Genomic DNA, 20,438 nt, shown 5'->3' with positions numbered 1-20,438 from the left:
CCACATTATACGTACTTCAATTTGGTTAATGCAATAACACATTTTAGCGACTTGTTTCTTAAAGATAATGCTGATACTAAAATATGTTTAATTTATGTGAAAGAAGTGATTCATTTCTGTTATGGTTAACGTATGCTTTTAGATAAATAAGCTAATTTAAACGAAACTTTATCCCGTGACCCAGTGTCATAGTAGAAACTAATAGTCTAAACACTATTTTATGATTATGTGTACGGGTGACTTATTGACTGCACGATTAATTAACTTTAAGTAATTGTGGCAAAAGCGGTCGAGGAGCACAAATTGAAGAGAATGATAGTTTTTACTAAGATTTTTATCCCGGAGCGAAGATTTTCAATATAGTGAGGTACATCCTTACGACAGTCAATCCTTTACAAATCGAACATTGTTATCAGAAACTCCACGTTTGTCTGCGCTTGAGACGAAGTAGTTCATCCCTCGATTTTTAAGGCAAATTCCTAACGGAGGATCTCAGGAGGAAGATTCGTCGATGTTTCAGAATGTGACAAAAACGCTAACTTTGAATTAAAAGACAGCCATGGGTAAGAATCCAGATGATCTCCTGGAATGTTGAATTCGATAGAAATTTAATACAGTTCGACAAAAAATTTAGAGATTATGCGAATCAATTGCACCATCGACTGGCCTCGCGCTGATCGAGCTGTTGCGGATGTGACGAAACACGATAGGAGAAATTGGCCTCTAAAAAAACTGCCCTCGAGGGCACCTTGCTAATGTTTGCCGGGAATATGGTAAAGAACAGGCAGCCATATCAGAGATACTCAGAAGACTTTATCAAAGAAAGAGCCCAGAATACTCATTAAATTTTAATTAAAATAATTAAGGCGCTTAAGACGGTCTCTCCTGTTTGCTGTTCAACACCGCTCTGGAAGGTCGGTGGGCCAGACTTACACCCGACTGTAACGCGAGGCCAATAGGATTTTATTGAGGATCAATGCGAGGAAGATATAGTATCTGCTTGCCGGAGATTCTGACCGTGATAGAGACCGACTCGGGAGCAGAGTATCAGTATACGGCGACGACCTCAAGGTGGTAGAAGAGTTCTACTGCCTTGGTATGATCGAAAATTCGGAAAAATCCGAAGTTCAGGAAAATTGTTCCTTCTACGGGCTCCACAAACTCCTGCGATCGAGAAGACTCCAGCAACACTCAAAATGCACGATATATCGCACCTTCATACGTCCGGTAGTCCTCTACAGGTACGAGTCCTGGATTATGCTGACGGAGGACGCCAATGCACTCGCCATTGTCGAACGGCGGGTGCTAAGGACTACCTTTGGCGGTGTGTTTGAGCAGAGTGTATGGCGAAGGAGAGCGAACCACGAGCTAGCTGAGCTGTTTGGCGGTACAGATATCCTGACGGTAGTCAAAGCCGGAAGGAGAAGTTGATAATTGCACGTCATGAGGATACAAACTCATGCCCCACCAAGAAGGTGCTCGTCAGCGATCCATTTCGTGCTCGTTGGCTTGATCAGGCGGAGTCAAACCTGTCGGCGATCGAATGCAGCCATGGAAGGACGGCATCAGCTCTAGACCCTGAGCAACCCTGAGCAGTGCTGAGGCTACCAGTGTATATGAAGTATTGATCCGGAAGATTCGCGCTTATAAGAAGAAGTTCATAAAAGATAGCAGCTGCATAAAACGAGCATGACTGTCTAAACATGCACGTGAATGTGTTGAATAAACCGAAGTTCGTGCCTGTCTCCGAAGAGGATCCATCTGTTTAAAACTATCGAGGATATCTGGATGGCCATACTTGTCCGCAAAAATACTAGAAACTGTCCTTCAGTGAAGATAATTACTGTCATGTCATGGGATAATGTCCTCGCGAAACGAGGAATCCTCTAACGAAAGGGACACGTAAGACCCTGGTATGGTGGCGCAGTTTACTGTTCAACAGATGCTATAATTTACTAGTTGGAACCCAAAATGATGAAAAATGTTAATGGGCTAAAGAGGGCTAAAGATTGATAAAGGCCCTCAAGTTGTACGGGATTCATCTCATGCAAGCTTGTGTGAAAAATCACGGTAGATTGTGACCATTATGCGAAGGACATAAAAATATTATTTAAATAAATCATTATTAAAATGAGGAAAGTTATTTGAAATTATTATTAAGTGTCACAAATGCTAGTTTACTTGTAAGACTAATTTATAAAAAAAAATTTCATTCATTTCATCTCATCATTTAAACGGGACAGTTCATACTGTCATTAATAATAATTCTATAGTGAGTCATTTTTTTAATTTAAATGGCTCAATATACGGAAAAAAATAATATTTATACATGATTTGAGTAGAAAGTTTATTTTCTTCCTAACTATATTAAAACTAGTTCAAATAAGATTTTTTTTTGATTTTATAAACCAATAGTTTTAATATTTTCAATATGTCTTACTCAGTCATGTTCACAAAAGACTGTGGAGCTTGCACGTGACTTTGCTACGTGCAACTTGAGGGCCTATATTACTCTTTAGCCCGTTCATGCATTGAAAATTGTTCGATCACTCGACCACGATTTGAAGATCCCCGCACAAGGCGAAGCGGTAGCAGGAAAATCGTAGTTCTAGACGCATCATTCCGGATATCAACTCTATGCATGAGCCGTTTGCATACTGCCAAGCGTAATCGCAAAGACAACTTAATTGATTTAGCAACATAAATTTAATATTTAAACAAAATATCCCAAAAGTCCCATACAACCCATTCCCATTTATTACCCGCTTAAATAAAAACATAGACAAACAAATCCTACATACCAGCACGCGAAGCCATGTAATCCAAATCTGCAAAGAAAACGAAACAAAAGTAAATAATGTTTCAAAACAAAACAACAAACGGAGTCAATTACTCATCAAACCAATTTCATGCCAGCATCACACAACAGTAGTGTTAGTAATTTTACCGATCGTCACCCCAGAAGATGACACACGCTCTTGTGCCCTTTTAGTAGGCCTCCAGCTGACACTGCAGACACCACCGGTGGAAAACCGTTGCGTGTGGGAAAATTCATTTCCCTTTTCATCTACTGCATATCTTCACAACAAAGCAGCACACCGATCCGTACAAGGCGCGATTAATTTTACCATTCCGGATCATTTTTCCCCCACTTCGGTGTAATTTCTTTCATTCTTTCACTTTATCCCTTTTTTGTGTGCGTTGTGAAGAATCTTTCCCGATGTCAAGGTTTACAGTGCGTACAATCGTATGGAAGGAACAAAACAAAAAGACCGGGTGCAGTCCGGACGCGATCGCAAGTGAGAAATTGCATCTCCCGTTGGAAAGACGATCCTCCCCTCGGTGCACCATGCACTTTTCGCTCGCTCGCTCCGCTGTGCGTCGTGGCAGAGGTTTTAGGAGTGTGCGAACCCGGGTCGTAGTTTTCTTTGGTTCTTTTTATTTCTATTTATTTTCGGGCTACGATTTACGGGACACGCCGGTGAAAGGATACGCCAGCCAGGCGGGTGGAAACGGGGCATCGGTTTTGGTTTCCAACGTTGCACATGCTCAACGTTCCCACGCATGATCTTCACGTGTTCGGGGATGAGGTTTTTTGTGTTGTTGTTGTTGTGTTGAAGATCAAGAAGGCGGAGAGAAGAAAACGGAAAGGGAAAACGCAACGGGAGGAACAATGAAGGACACAATCTGTAGACACACCACTGCACATAACGTTACACTCGCTCTGCTTGGGGTCCGACGGTGTGTTTCGTTACGTTCTTCTTGGTGCCTTGCTTTCCACCGATCTTGTGTCCTGTGTGCGTATTTGTGTGCGTGAGTGATTCTTTTCTGCTTTTCTTCCTCTTTTTATGAACGTTGAACCATTCCTTGCCCCTTTTGTCCGGGGGGGGGGGGGTGGTTAGAGTTTTGGCTCTGACGGTTTGCGTGCGTTTTATGCGCTCATCATCGGTTTTCCATATTTTGTTCTGATTCCTGTTTTCGATCTTTCTGTTCTTTGCCCTTCAACCGTTGCATCTTGGCAGGCACCGAGAGAAGCAAGAAAAAAAAAAACAATCCTCAACGAAATGAACCAGAAAAAGGGACTTGGTGAGCATAATCGACGATGAAAATGTCGATCCTGTGTTGTGTTTTTTTGTCCTCTCTTCTACTTCAGCGAATGGGATGGCATAATATTATTACGGAAAGAGGAACACGTGTTCGAAGTGTGCACGATGATTCTGCCGTACGCAGGATGACTGTAACGGAGAAGGTATAGGCGCTGGGCGATCGATAGGCGCTGGGGAGAAGAAGAATTGAGTTCATGATTGCTGGTGCAAAGGGTAAATTTTGGGGTAAGAATTGCGCCGTTATGCTGCAATCTGAGCCTTCTGAAGGTTGGGCAAGGGTTTTTCGGTTGTCTTGTGTTTCGTTCTCCGATGTTTAAGATCGCAAAGGATACGTTATGGTGAAAGTTGCCCGAACGAGAAGGTTCTATGCCCAAAAAAGGGCAAAGCTGAAACAAGCACCGTTAAGGTTAAGTTGTATCCTCCCAATCATTACTATTAGGGGGGATATAATATATTTTTTTCACCCTCAATGGTGTTGGTTAACCATTAACCACAAACCACAAAGTGCGTGAGTTTTGTGCAGAGTAGTAAAAAAATATAGTATGGGTGCAAATGTTTCTTTTAGTCCATTACATCCAGTCCATTACTTTACATTTAGTCCATTTAGTACATTTAGTTTTAGTCCATTGCATTAAGTTCTTCTACATCATGTAGAATTTTTATACATAACCGCAAGATCATTTGTAAGATAACCCAAATTAATATCTTTTGCATTAGAATATCCAGACAATTCTAGACAGGCCTGGTGTTGCTGGCTTCCATGACTGTGACAAATTCGGAGCTGAATAGTCAGTAAAACTGAGCACAAGAAAACTTCACAAAGCATAATCCTCTATCCAATAGGATAGATTTTTGGGGCAAAACAATCAATTCGAGACGTAATGCGGGCTGGGTAGCTCTTGTAAGCCAATAGATGGAAAACGTGGCCTAGAAGGTCGTTAGATCATAAAAAAATTATTTATTTAACATTGATTATGACAGTCAGTGCCGTATTTTCCATAAAAAAATATCTAAAATTATAAATAATTAAAAAAAAAGGAAAAATGATACCTAAAATTTATAATCAAATATTGCTTCAAACTGAATCAAACAAAATTTATCTTTAGAAAAAAATAATAGAAAAAATGGAATCAAAACATAATATGACAAGGCTAGAATGAATATGAAAGAACCCAAAATAAATAAACCAAACGACAAATAAACTGGTTTAAATAAACAAATAAAATATAAACACATAAATGGCACTTATATATAAATAATAAGTGCTTAAAGAAAAATATGTCAACAGAGGAAAGTTTAAAAAATTAAAGGAAAAACAACACAAGAAAATAGATAAGAAATTACACGCGAAACAAGACACAATCAGATCATATCAGATCAGACATCGGAATATGAAAATTTTAAAAAAACCGTAAGAGTAAACCGTAAAAATTAATTTAAACCACTGCAGTTTCATATCGCAAATAAGAATAATTTACGATAAAATTAACATGTGCAACAGCGATACCGACACTGGTCTCCACACGGCAGGACTATGGTTTAAATCCCATCAGGATCGTACAGATCAGAGCGTAGTATCAACAAGTCTAATAAACTAATCGATAGAAAATATTGTAAGTAGCAAAACTTGCAAGGTCAATAAATGTTTAATGAAAAAAAAACAAACTTCAGAATTTGCCACGAAGAAATAAGAAAATATCAACATTTATTATTGTGTCAGATCATCAAGAAAAACGAAATTGAGAATTGAATTAGGATACATGCGAAAGAGACAGCTACGCCAGTCGCAAAGAGGCGCTTTCATAAGGACCTAGACCAGGACCAAGACCATCAGGATTAAAACCAGGAGCCATCATCTCCCTGTGCGCAGAACTGAAGGACTTCCAAGTAAAACAAGTAAAACGAGTAAAATGAGTAAAGCGAGGGTTTAAGCCTTGCTACAGTGACAGATACAGTGACGAACAAATGATTACGATCACCTGTTACTGTACATAACGTAAAAATGAGATTGTGAAGATACTTTTTAACAAATCTGTGTAGTTTTTTTCTTTGCAAAATTTGTTGTCATTATTGGACAAATCATTAAATCAATTCTTGGTCTCTTTTGGTCTTTCTGATGAAAATATGGCCTAAACACATCAAACTATAAAATAAGTCCATTTTTTTTATTTACAATTGATTATGACGGTACAGTGCCGTATTGTCAAAGTAAGACCATTAATCATTTTCAAAAATCAAACCAAGAACATGTTTATAATTTGAAAAATCGTCTTTTAACTGTTTTCAACTCGTTTGGTTGGTTTTTATGAAATATAAAACAAATAATTTTGTGTCTAAAAATGTCTATGGAAATTTGTTAAAATAATGAAAGGCCATTCCGCATCCGTCGCCCCATTATCTATGAATGGTAACTATTATATAACAAACAAAGAAAAATGCAACATACTTAAAGACCATTTTGAAGAGGCTTATAAAACAACTATCAAAAACCGAAGCCCACTTGAGAATAGTGTGAAAGCAACCAACGATCTGTTCACTTACTACCATGAAACGCACTGTAATGACAATTCAAATTTCACTCCTAAAGTAAAACCAAAACACATTACAAAAATAATCCATAACTTAAAAACCAAAAAATCTCAAGGACAGGACCAGATTAGCAACCGTACAATTAAACGGCTACCGAATAATGCGATCATTTATTTGACGTTTATCATAAACGCTTGTATAACACTCAACTATTTTCCGCAAGATTGGAAGATTGCAAAAATTTTACCAATCCCCAAAGCAAAAAAAGATCAAAAGAGCCCTAAAAACTATCGACCAATCAGTCTTCTGAGCTGCTTGGGAAAAATCCTAGAAAAAATCATTCTAAAAAGAATCCTTAAACATCTCAATCTTCATGCTATCATCCAACCTTACCAATATGGCTTCCAACTAGGGCTTTCAACCACAAAACAAATCAATAGACTAACAAAAATCATAAAAACCCAACGCGACCCTTAAAAATCAACCGGATTTGTAATGCTAGACCTGGAGAAAGCATTTGATACAGTGTGGCACCAAGGACTGATACACAAACTGATAAGCTTCAACTTTCCTCCGGAAATTATCCTTATTATACAGTCATTTTTATCCAACCGAAATTGCTTTGTTCAACTAAATTTATCTAAATCTGATTCTTTCCATCCATTAGCAGGCTTGCCTCAAGGCAGTGTGTTATCACCCATCCTTTTTAATATTTACACCAGTGATCTACCCAAAATGAAACCCGTAAAAAAATACCGTTTTGCTGATGATTTTGCTATGAGTTGCTCAGACAAGGATCCTAAAATAATCATCAACTCCTTAAATGATGGAATCAGAAAATAAAAAAAACTTTTGCACTAGATGGAAATTAAAAATCAATCAAGACAAATCAGAAGCCATATTTTTCTCCCGGTGTACGAGTGTTAAAAATCTTCCAGATCGCAAGCTTAAGATAGGTGATCGGGAGATTGCTTGGAAAGACGATGTTAAATATCTTGGTGTATTTCTAGACAAAAGGTTAACATATAAGAAACATATAGAAGAAAAAATCCTAAGCGGATCAAAAGTTGCACATACGCTATATAGTTTCATAAATAGGAACTCTAAACTTAATGTAAAAAACAAATTATTACTTTATACTACAGTAATAAGACCAGCAATATTCCACTCATCGCCAATATGGGCAGACTGTGCCAGTGTTCACAAACAAAAACTACAAATTTTCCAAAACAAAATGTTAAAAAGAATTCTCGACCTCCCCCCATGGCACAGTACATACGAAATACATAGGATTGCCGGATTGCAAAAAGTCAAGTTCCTTGAAATATAATTACTTCCAAATGCCCGCAGGGGTATTTTTGTACATAGTTAGGTTTAATTTTAGCATTAAGAACTTAGGTGAAGGATAGTTATAAGAGAAATTTAAACAAAGGGGTTTTTTTCCAATTTTTCCCTATTCAAACTTCCAAATTATGTAAAAATGTTCCAAATTCGTAATGCGAGTTAATCCCCACAACATTGAGTTAAGGTCTTAAGAGCGGTACCAATAGCAAAACAAGATTGTTAAACAAAACGAATCAATAAATAAGCACTACTACTACTACTACTACTACTACTACTACTACTACTGTGTCTAAAAATGTATCTTTTTGATTTGTTTTGATTCTGATGCATGGATGTATGAACGTAAGGACGATAAAACAAGATTGCTATAGATAGTTCGTTTGTGATAGTTAATATTGACGAACATTATACCAGTTTTTGGTAAAATATAATTTTGGTTCTAACCTATTAGAATTACCCAAATCAGCAGTTTGGAAATTCGATATAAAAGTGATCTCAAACTATTGTCAGCTACTGTACATGTCAGTCCTTCCCGCGTTGCAGTGCTTTAGTGGAATATTAAAGACAAAATAAAAACATTTCTAAACTATTTCACCGATTCTCTTATACTATGTCCATGACGTAGGTTTGTCAGGATATAAAAATAAAAACAAAAACACAAAACAGTTGCGAATGAATGAAACGTAACGGAAACGTTTGTTAGACAGATCAGACTAGATCACATGATCACGTGAACCATCGAGCAGAAATCGAGTTTGGTTTTGTAGTTAATTGTATTATTTGCACAACCCCCAGTCAATAATACACTTCCTGCTACCGGGTAAATGGATGTTGGTATGTTGGCGCCCCAAAGGTGCCTGTGCTGGTGGCGCTAGTGAAGCCATTACTGCTGGTAGCATGTGCCCTGAAGGTTTTCAAATCAGAAGGAGCGCCTTCCTAGCGACGACTGAGTAGAAAGTGAATGGAAATGTAATTGAATGTTTAATAAATTTGTTTTCTATTACCATGAAGCTTTTGCATGCTGTTTATTGATAAGAGTCTTAGTATAGTTAAAGATGAAGAGTTAAAAAAATATTTTTCAATTTGTAGTGTCCTCATGATTGAAGCCAACCTATACCACAACTTAAGTGACTTATCAATTAAGCTTTTAATTGCTCTTACCACTTCCCCAACTCCCAATCCGTTTTACACCCTCTCCCACCGCTAGCGGTGAGCCTCAATCAAGCGGGGTTGCTGGCAAGTCAATAGTGAAGCCGCTTGGAAGGCGACAGGGTAAACCTGTTTGGCAGCTTCGTTTAAAAAATGGTTTTGATTGGATGCGGAATCGGTTAGGAAAAGGCAAACATACCCAAGCACACAGAGACCCCGGTGGTTAGGGTCGCCAGCGGGGAGGGGGGGGGGGGGGTAGGGAAAAAATGGGAAGCTGAGGCAAAGTTAGAGGCAACACAACAAAACAACAAACTGGTTGGCGATGGATCATTAGGTCTGCACTTGTCGGTGACAAACGCCGTGACAGTCGAACCTCCCGCGAGGCCAACGGTGTGTCTTTCTTTGACAATCCAAACACACACGTACACACTCTCCCCGGATGCTGCAGTGCCGGTTGGTAATATGAGCCGTTCGAGTTTTCGGAACGGTTACCGAACGAAGAAAACGGTCGCTATGTGCTATGGTGTAGCAGCGAGCTTAAAGAAAACAACACTAAAGTACATTTAAAAAATAACAAAACCCTGGAGGAACTATTTCTAAAAGGATGGTTAAATTATGATTGATGAAAAATGGCTCTTCAAGGTCGAAGGAATCTAAGCATGGTCAATATTGATAAACGATGTTTCTTTTTTGTAGCAGCCCGGCAACTTTAAGATTCCGAGGATTGAATCGAGGTTACCAATGTGTGTTTTGCTTCGGTGGAGTGTTGTGCATTTTGTGGGGCAGGTCATGGCTGTAATTAAATTCCCATTTAATTCGAGCTCCATATCGAACCGACTTCGAATCTGAAGCTCGTGAATGTCTCATGCTTTGAGCAACAAATTTATTAATTTGTGATCGTGTTTGATGCTCTAAGGAAATTCTATTAAAATTGCCTCAACAAACTCATAGTCGCGCATTTAGATTTTCCATCGATTAAAACCTATATCGTTGGCGTTGTAAAACATGACCACTGGCGCACGATGATTAATCGATCCTTAATTATGTGTCGTTGTATAAGCGAGCAATAAAGCTGGTACGACTACAAGGCAAGAATGATCGCAACACGCAATGAAACGTAGCGAGGCGTCTTTTAACAAACGGACTGCAACACCATTCTTCACGAGGCGTGTTGAGCAGGAATTAATAGTTTTTTGCATAGCTTTTGTTTCCCTGCTGTCCTGTCGTAATAGCTTTACGCGTCCGGCATATGGAAAAAACTGCGTGCGAGAACCCCGAAGACGGATGCCAGGGTTAAGCAACATCACTTTGGCAAACTTCCACCTCGATCGGACGACTTTACGACCGGGAGCAGGGTTAGCGGCACCAGTGGGAGTAGCAGTGGTTTCGGTTTTTATGGCCCCCCCCGTTAGAAAAAGGTGATCGAGTCAGTCGTGTGCCGATACTGTGGTACCACGTCTATTTCAGCAGCGACGACGCCAAGGGAAGTAAGCTGCGGAAGAGCATCGAACAGTCACGACTACAGGAAACACTGTCAAACTGGTGGAAGGTGAGATCTCCACCAGCTCACCGCTGCCAGAATTTGATTCGCATTCTCGCATCCACCGAGACCGCACGTCAAATGGTACACCGTTTTTATGGTAGAGCGTCGTCTAATACCCTCCGCGTCCGTTAATCAATCGCGATCGCGAGAACAGCGACGTTGCGCGATTATGGACATATTAGAAATTGAAAGTTTCCCTGTCCGTTTTCAGCGTGTGAATCGTTTCCTCGTTTTGGTTTCGTGTTGGTGGTGGCTTATTTACTACCCTGAGGGAGAGTTGATTCTATGATTGTGGTCTTTTTTGTTTTCAGGCTGAAGGTTAAGCGGGTTAGGGGTCCAGCGATAGCAATCTTGCGAGCTAGACAGGAAACAAGTTGGGATGGGTTTGAGTGCTAAATTTAGATGCTTTTAAGTTCTTATTGAAGCCAAATATAGGCTGTCCTTTAGGATATAACAAAAAACTTATGCTCGAATTCTTGGCCATGGTTTACATTAAATCTAGACTTGAAGAACTTTAAATTTCTTACAATTCCTTCAAAAGCAAGACTCAAAGAACTATTCCTTGAACGTCATGTCAAAGCACTCAACACTTTTACTACTCTTCTACCGATATTAATACCTCATCGAAATGCTCTTTTTAGTGGAATCCAATGAGATTAGTTCCATTCCAATCTGCTTTTACGATGTTCGTTCTGAATGTTAACAATATTTTACTCCTATTTCAAACCAGTTTCCTGGACACCAATCTTTATTTTACCATCATTTACAGTCGGCCAAGCAAACGGACAACATTTAACAACTCCTTCCCGCACGGAAACCACTGATCACCGCCCTAAAGACGAACATCTTACGGAACCGTTTCTTGCCCGTTGACAGTGAAAAATCTTCACTTCACACTCATTGCCATGCTAGACACAAAAATCGCCGACGATTAAGCGTCTACAGGTCGCACTCAACCGTACGTCAGCGGACGATTCGATCCATTTCTGCCAAAGTGAACCCCCCCTCAAAATAGCTTCTAGATGCTTCCCCTCCTTCGGGTAGATCGGTTGATCTTGAAATCGATTGCTAGGCGCGACATGCAAAGTTGAAGAAATAGCATTAAGAAACACCTTTTGTCCTAACCTAGTCTCTATTGCGATTAGTTGACGGGATTTCCGTTGAGTGATGTCTATCAGAATCAGAGCGAATTAAATCAAAGTCCATCAATCACTAGAGCAAAACACCTTCTTCTTCTTCGTCGACTGAGCTGATGGTGAAGGTGTCCATAGTTGGGTACACATCAACCCACACCTTCCAAGAGCTCTAGTTTGTGCAAGGGATGTTTTGTGTGTCGTTGCTCAATGTTAATAAATAGCACATCTTTTCACTTGACACGTTGGGTTTAGCTTTAGCGCCGAGCCAAATCAATCATGATGCTGATTATCATGAAGTTCTGGAACGGGTCCTTCAAGTGCGGGAAAGAGATTGGTTTTTAGAATTCACGAACCATTTTTTTTAGCGCCAGTGCTCTAGAACCTTGAGTTGGGTGGTTGAGAAGTAAGCAATGAATGTTGAAACGTACATATCCGTAACAGTATTATAAAGAATTTGCAGCAAACATTGCGTTAAGAAGCTGTGATCTTCGGAAATAAGAAGCACCAGATTTCAACAAACAAAACACGCCAAGTTGGAGATTCCTGATGATGTCATGCTTCGCCGTATTCTTGGAACACCAAGAAATTTTATGGTCCATTTGGGTGAGGTACTTCAGTTGATAAGATAATATGCATGAAAGAGTCTGGCATCCTGTCGATATATTCCAAATTTTTGTCTCTGAAGATCTCCATACGGAACAGGTTTTGCGGAACACACGATCTCTCAAAGTTCATTAGCTTTGCGAATGACATAATACTTAAATATATGAACATTCTTCACGCTATGTGACTTAGGTACCATATCTAGATGAGACTCGATTCACAAACTTTGATATGCAAGCTAAAACATAACATATATCCAAAATTCACGAGGACTTAGCATAAGGACTTAGGATTAATGCGACAAAATCTATTGTCTTCAGAGTCCTGGTTTGTCCTGGTGAAGTCCTAGTAGTGTATATGTTGTTGGTATCCATTTTATCTATGATCTCCACTATTACTGATTTTGTTTACCAATTCATTTTAGACTTACAAATATGACAACCAAATATCTTCGAAAAGCGTTATTATATCGTTTTATAATGATGAAGGCCGCCTTTCATCCGTTTCCCCTTTTTTGTTGCTGATCATCAATTAAAGCAGCCTCTTTAGTTCGTTTATTATACCGGCAGCACCACGTCAACCTCACTTAATGCGCTAATTGTGACCCTTATGTACCGGCATGTCAACAGTGGCATCACGCTCACAAACAATCCCCTAACACACTGGTATCGTTCGACTCCCTTTCGGAACAAACCCAAGGTAAGTTCCCTGCCGTCAGTCAGTTGTCCTGCATCGTACGGCAGCTACAACAACCGGTAAGGATTCTAATGACTGTCAATTGGATGGAAAGTGGGAAAATCAACCAGTACTGCAACAAGGGTCCCAAGCAGGGAAAACCTGAACCGGAACGGTAACGAATTTCCCATCCACAAGAAACAATCTATGCAGAGTCGCTTGAAGTGGTACTTCTATGTTCTAGAATTTCCGATGTTCCCCCTTCCGAATTGACGCGGCACCGCGTGCGGGACACACTTAGCCGGACGAATCTCGCCGAGGGTTTGCGGTAATAAATAAATGAAACTAAACCCGCATCGGGGAGGTGCTGCTGCATTTCGCATAGACCCCTTCATTGGGATTCAGAGATTCCCTACCTCGACGTCCTCGGAGCGGAGTGAAAAAAAAGGATCGGAAGTATTTAATGTACCGGTTTCGGCTGTCGGCCAGCCGTTTCGTCCATCCGGGTGATCGTGGGGAAAGTGCAAGAAAAGCGTTCACACGTGACCAGCACGCGTTAGGGCCAATTGCCAGCTCGAGGACTTGAGAGCATTGAGGGGGAGAGAGAGAGAGAGGGAGTGCCCCTATGGTAGGGAATCAATGATCGGTACTTCAACGTCAACCCTACCCACCCTGACGCCCGCTGGGACGCAGGGTTGTGAAATGTTCTGTTTTTAAAACAAAGTCTGGGTGAGGATTTTCGTTTTGCTTTTGTAACGGTTAATAAAGCACAATTATGCTGGCATTAGGGAATCTATTTCCACGCTTCACGAAGGATTTTAAAAGCCGTTATAGTTAGCGGAAAACAAAGCAAAAAAACCGTTAGTACAAGCTGTCTGGGAATATATAGAGTAGATGTCGTTTTTCAACTAATAAAATCTGCTGTTCTGATTAATTGTTTGAATTGAATGTTTACATCAAAGTATCTGTTTGGAAGTTTTCTGTTTTTAATAACCAATAAAAATAATAAATTAAACAAGCACACATCAATCATCCATACTTTTATATTGTTTACTCATAAAAAGATTAATTTAAAAAAAAACAAAGCAATACTCGTAAATCATTGTACATTGCATTTCCTGGGGAATAATTCAACTGATAAGCTTAATCAGTTAATGTAACATGAACCAAAGTGCATGTGTAACCGTGCAAGGTCTATCCGCCGACGAAACCCTGATAAGACTGTGGTTGCAGACCAAGGGCAACCAGAACCCCAGCTGCTAAATACAATCAGTTCTCATCCAGCCGAAATAGCTCAGTTGGGAGAGCGTTAGACTGAAGATCTAAAGGTCCCCGGTTCAATCCCGGGTTTCGGCATTAGAAAACAACTCTTTATAATGGTATTTTTGTATAATTTAACAATTAAAGCGTATCAATAATAATATAGTGCGCTAGGAAATCATTAAACTCAGGACATTAAACATCTACAAAACTACAAAAAAAATATCTGAAAAAAGTAGATTTTTATCGGCAATTTGAACAAGTATCAATGTACACAGAATAAAAAAAGTGACAACACACTACAACAAAAACTTGATTTAATTTGATGGCATTTGCTTGTTTCGAGTGTCCAAAAATTGGACAGAAAGAAAGCCGAAAACACTCTAATAAGCGGAACAATGGCACCATTCAAGAACATCCCCGGTTTTCATTCTAACACGAGCTTCTGCTGTTCACCCAATTAGGTGACTATAGTACAGATGCACCCATTCGGAACCGCTTGGCCATTCCACAATCAATCATACATTTTTCACCACTTTCACTGGCAGCCACACTGGGCTGGGTGTGGTGGGTGGCATTTTCTTTTGTTACCGTTTTCCACCCGCGTGTTGCCACGGAAGGAAGCACCCACGAACTGTGCGCGCCAGACGTCCGGAAGTGGGTCATGTGTTTGTTAGCCGAATGTATGGATGGTTCCGGCTTCTCCCAAAGCGTGCCGCCATCCAACCCAAACACTAAATTACATTGTAGTGTGCTGGGGAGGATGGAGCAGGCATGGGGGTGTTCCAACCCTCTACGGCTTCCGTCCTGGCTGATGGACAAAAGAGTAACGCAACGCCTGGTAACGATTTTCCGCGTTGAGTTATACATATTTAGCGGTGTTGCGGTGAGCGCTAAACAGAGGAACAGAGTTTAACAATGGGAAGCCCATTTTCACGTTTCAAATCGAATTCGGAAGTGGCAACTAGTGTGGCGTATGAAAGGCACTCATTTGAATGGTGCATCATAATCGAAATGTGAAACAATTATTTATGACGATCTGCTCTGTTTTGGTAGCGATTCGTTCCAGGTAATAGATATTTCTGTTCCCTAACTGCTAAACAGAAAATGTGAGTCATATAGAAGATTGTGGAAAAAAAGCTTTGTGTTATGTAAAATATATTTAACTTTTGATTATTTAACTTGCCATGCGCACGTTTATTACAAACTTGTCTCAAATTAATCCATTAAAATTATTATTAAGGTTATATACTAGGGCGAAAGGAGATAGCGATGCTCACGGCAGGGTCGGAGATTTAATGGAATGTATGAATATGTTGAACTAGTTGTATCAATAGGTCTATTAAGTCACTAAAAGATGACCGGCATAGCCTCAGAAATAAATCGATCAAAATGAGCTAGTCAGGATGGATCAGCAAACTATTTAGATAGATTTAAAGCTACTTCTGCTAGTACAAGATGTGTTATAATATGTATTAGACATTTGTTAACATATTTCCAAAACATCATCAAATGATGAATGAAATTCTGAACTTTGTTGGTTGAGATCGATTTCAATTACCAAAAACGCACAGTCGATGTTTTAGATTTTTTTTGGAAAATCAATCAGTTTTGAAATGTTTTTAAAAGGCGATTCATCCTCAATTGGCCGCGCTAGAGCGACAGCAATTTAGAGAATATCTGCAACATTCGAAGACCAAATTATCAATACAAATGATTGTCAGTATTAGGACATAAATTTGGATATTATAGAACATTGGCACGATGCTGATCTAAAAAAAAACTGATATATTTCAGAGCTGGAATCGCTGTTAGAGCGATTCCCTTTGTTCGATACAAACAGGATTTAACAGCCCATAGAACATGCATTGCATGGCCTACATATCCCTACACAATTTTCTCCCTAATCCTTCAGAATAAGCTTGTCCATTTCGTTGAACGGATAGTTGGAAACTATCAAAGAGGATTACGAAACGGAAAATCTACCACTGACTAGATCTTTACCGAATGCGGTAAATCTTGGAGGAGATGGCTGAACAGCAATAGAACACGTACTCATAGATTTCAAGGCCGCATATGATAGCATAGCCAGGGTAACACTTTACGAAGCCATGAGCTCTTTCCATGAGAAAGAGCGATGAGCCATGAATCCCAACCGGGGATGGGCGTCTGGGAGATGGGCTCCATCCTGGTATACACTGATTATATAGATATCATTGATATACGGCTCTCCTAGGTAGCAGAAGCCTACCACAGGATCGAGCAGGCGGCGAAAAACCCCAAATTGAAGATTAACGAGGCAAAGACCATATTGATGGTGGCACCAATCAGCGGCCCTAATAAGAAATCCGAAACTACGTGGGGGTGATGTGTACGGATAGGTGATCGAAACTTTGGAGTCACCGAAAACAGCATAGAGACATAATTGAGCGTTAGGATGCTGGCAACCAGCCAGTCATTCTACAGCCTGAGGAAACATCTCACCATAAAAAAAAACCTGTCACGACGGTCGAAGCTAGGACTGTATCGTACCTTTATAGTCCCAGTACTCACATACGCCTCTGAGACATGGACTCAGAAGGATCGTTGGCCCCGTATGTGTGGAAGGACAACGGAGGAGCCGCTACAACGACGAAAAGTCCTTTTCACTCTAGCGCAGAAAGTCGTTTAGGGCCGTCCACACGGACAGAGGAGGCGTGGTAGGCCCAGATTGAGGTGGAAGGATGGCGTGGAATCATCTGCCATCAAGGCCGGGGTAACGAATTGGCGGACGACGAATGCGACAGGCCAAGACCGCAAAGCGGTTGTAACGCCTGATAAGTAAGTAAGAACATGCATTAGAATAGTACAAATAATGCGGAGTTCGAGATACACATCCTTTTTCGACACATTTATCAATTGATAACACTATTATCGATTATTTTAGAACATCGTCAGATTCGATACTTTTTGTACCTTGACGATGAGTTTATTTATCATACAAAGGTGAGTTTTTCTTTCCTTAGGTGATTTGGTTTTGAGAAATTAATCGAAATATTCTAAAATGAACCCCCGAACCGTTCCGTATCCAAGCCGATGGCCAAGAACAAGGTATGTGGGACCATAATATTATGCATTTTGAATCGTGCATTATTCAAGCTATTCTGATGCATGTTCTAAGGGATGTTAAACCCTGTAGATGTATAGTTTTAACTTAAGAGATATCACCCAAACTTAAAAAAAAGTATCGAAATATTACCACTGAATCCACTTCGATATGAAAATATTGCACTTAATTATGAGCAGATTTCAGCGTTCAGAAATACTTCGAATATTGCCGAAGTCCATTAAAATCTAGTTCGCAACCGGATTTAGCCATTCTGATGCCCTAAGCCGAAATGGTGTTGAGGCCCTCTTGTAGACGTCCCCATGCCCATGTGCCGGTGGGGACGAAAAAGACGAATTGAAGTCCTTTGGCGAAATGGATATCGGGGCCCATCGTTATCAAAATTAAAAGTGTTGAGTTTGGACTGTTCGCATTAATTATGAGCGGATCGATCCAAACCTACCGGGAGCCGGAGCCATCCTTAGGCGATCCGGATCGGATCGTATTCCGTACAACAACGACTTCTGGTTGACCCGTGGGTGTAGCAAAGCAAATGTGAGTTCGACTAGAAGTCGGATCCTTAAAAATAGTCAAGAGTCGAAAAGATCCATCACTAATCGTTGTTCTTCACCTTCTTCGTTCAACGATCCAATAGATCACGTCGATCATTGATTGACTTTCTAGACTGGTTTATACTACGTAGTTGGACAGTTAGTCCTCACTGCTGGGGAACGGTCCTGATGGGATCATGCTGTTAGATTTTCGATAAAGCAAACAAAAGATTGATGTTTGTTTCTCATAATATTTTATGATGGTTTCTCATAACTTTCAAATGAACTTAAAATTTATGATATTGATAAGAATATTTAAAAAACATAGACGTAAAGCAACGACGTCGTTACAAAATTAGGACACACTAAAATAAATTATGACACCCAACATTTTTGAAAAAAAGTTGAAGCTAAAACACGTTCTGCTTCACTAATTTGTTTGTTTCTTGTTGGGAGAGGATCAGCCACCAAGAACCACAAATGTCGTTTTTCCTCACTTTTCATCTACGTCAGAACCATATTGGAATTGGAACCTACGAATCTAAAAACAAGTGCTGAAATATACGTCAAAATCAATTTACCAATGATTGAATAATTCATCAGGCAGCAATACAATTCATTCCGGTGTTTACATTAAGCGCCCAGTTTTGGTTGAGAGCCCAAACAGTCTAATTACACCTTCACATGGCACCGTAGGTTCCCACCGATAGCGCTCCACCACTTCCAACAGCTGACAGCAATTAGTTGGCGTGGAGCGGGATTTATGATCCAAGCCAGCGAAGTCTGCGTATCTCACAAGTCGCACACGCCACTGTGCGAGAACCATCCACAGCGAATCCAAACCCGGATCTAGGGTTGTGTGTCTTCCGCGGCGAAGCAGACGCGATCAGCTGAGCGCTGTCGTCTGCCCATTCCGCGGATGGAGGCGTTCCGTTGTGTGCGCGTACACTCAGAACGGTTCTCTTTGTGAGGTGCGGTGGGGTATCGCTTGTTGACCGTCCCTTGTTGGGGTAGTAGATGTGTTTACTGACCCCGCTACACACATTCCTGTCACTTTCTCAGCATCCGCGCTGCCACGCTGTCATTACAATGCAAAATTCCCATGGCGGTTTGCGCTAGCCCCCAGTCAAAACTTGTTCATCTGCCAGCCAGTGCGGCGCGGTAAATGGACAGCAACAACAATATCAACCATTACTGCGGGCTGGATGGAAAGGAAACACGTTACGAAAGCACCTTGGCAAAGGTCGTACAAACAGTCGAACGATCACGACGCCGACGACAACGTTGAGGCGGACGATGACGAGGATGATGATGATGATGGGTGAAGGTGGCTCACAGCAGCGCAACTTCGCACCGAGGCATTTATTTGGACGCTTTAAAAACCTCCGAGAGGAAGAAAAAAAGCACCAACTTTGACGCGTCAGTCTTAAGCGCCAGTTTCTGCGTCTTTTTTTCTCAACGTGAACACGTTTACCGCACCTTTAAGATACACTTTGTTTGTGATCATTGCTTTTGTGTTTAAATATAATCTCACAAGTCGATTTTTTCGTGGAGACGAGACTGCATTCGAGCAAGCGAGCTAAGCGACAAACCCTTTGATTGGACTGTAGCCTCAGCGGGGTGGGCTTCATGCTAGGGAAGCTAGCCGAACGGGTGCGTGAGGTAATACTTCCTGTCATTTTGGTGTCTGTGCCGCGAGATTTGTATCTCAGCTGTTGTGTGTGTGTGTGGTGCGCGATGAAGATTGCAAATGTCATCATCGCATGGCAGCGGGCAAGGAGCGGTTGGTGTTGGGAAAAGTGAGAAAAAAAAGTTCCTCAATTATGCCATTATGCTGTCATAAGCGATTTGTCACTCTCACTTTCAGGTGTCGGTTTGCTGGCAAACTTGATTAAATGTACATGATGTGTTTTGTTTTGCTTTGGTTTGCTTTTTACACTTGACGAGTTACATAAAAACGAAGTTCAATTGTTTGTAGCTTTTGTGTTTGTTTGAATAATAATTTCTAAAGTTGTTATTCGTGTCACTTTTCTGTTTAGCTGCTTATTTACCGTCATAAGTCTTCCTAATTGCATTGCATGGAACTGCAAATTTTCTCTTAATTTTTGTACATTTAATCGCAGCGTTTGAATCTCTTTCCTATAAATATTACCATTTATCAATTTACTCCTTCTTCTGCTCACCAAACAAACATTACCATTAGAAAGGAAACCACACTCGGCCTACTCACGCTTCCTGACTGTACCCAGCTCGTCCCAGGAACGCTTCCGCTTAGAAAGGTTCGCCACTAATCGCGCCCCGGAACAACCGGACTAATCGACTTAGCGAGCGAAAAAGCGTGGCCCCAGTGCACTCGGAACTGTCAGCATCGATTTAGAAAGAGGAAGAAGAGAAAAAACACTACGAAACTCCCCCCCTCCCCCCGTAACCGTCGTACCAGAAACGCCGGTTCGACGG

The 20,438-nt window shown here is 40.6% G+C and overlaps 2 protein-coding genes and 1 non-coding gene across 3 annotated transcripts in view; 1 reads left to right on the top strand and 2 right to left on the bottom strand.

The window, feature by feature from the left end:
- Positions 1-20,438, bottom strand: part of LOC126556500 (uncharacterized) — a 518,397-nt gene that overhangs the window by 257,673 nt on the left and 240,286 nt on the right. The window lies entirely within an intron of this gene.
- Positions 1-20,438, bottom strand: part of LOC126556088 (solute carrier family 2, facilitated glucose transporter member 5-like) — a 160,171-nt gene that overhangs the window by 99,531 nt on the left and 40,202 nt on the right. The window lies entirely within an intron of this gene.
- On the top strand, positions 14,369-14,441 carry Trnaf-gaa (transfer RNA phenylalanine (anticodon GAA)). Its single transcript has one exon. It is a non-coding gene; the product is annotated as a tRNA-Phe (tRNA).

Source organism: Anopheles maculipalpis, chromosome 2RL, assembly GCF_943734695.1.
Source record: "Anopheles maculipalpis chromosome 2RL, idAnoMacuDA_375_x, whole genome shotgun sequence".
Taxonomy (NCBI): Eukaryota; Metazoa; Arthropoda; class Insecta; order Diptera; family Culicidae; genus Anopheles; species Anopheles maculipalpis.
The sequence above is the reverse complement of the archived record's forward strand: the minus strand, read 5'-3'. Positions and strand labels throughout refer to the sequence as shown.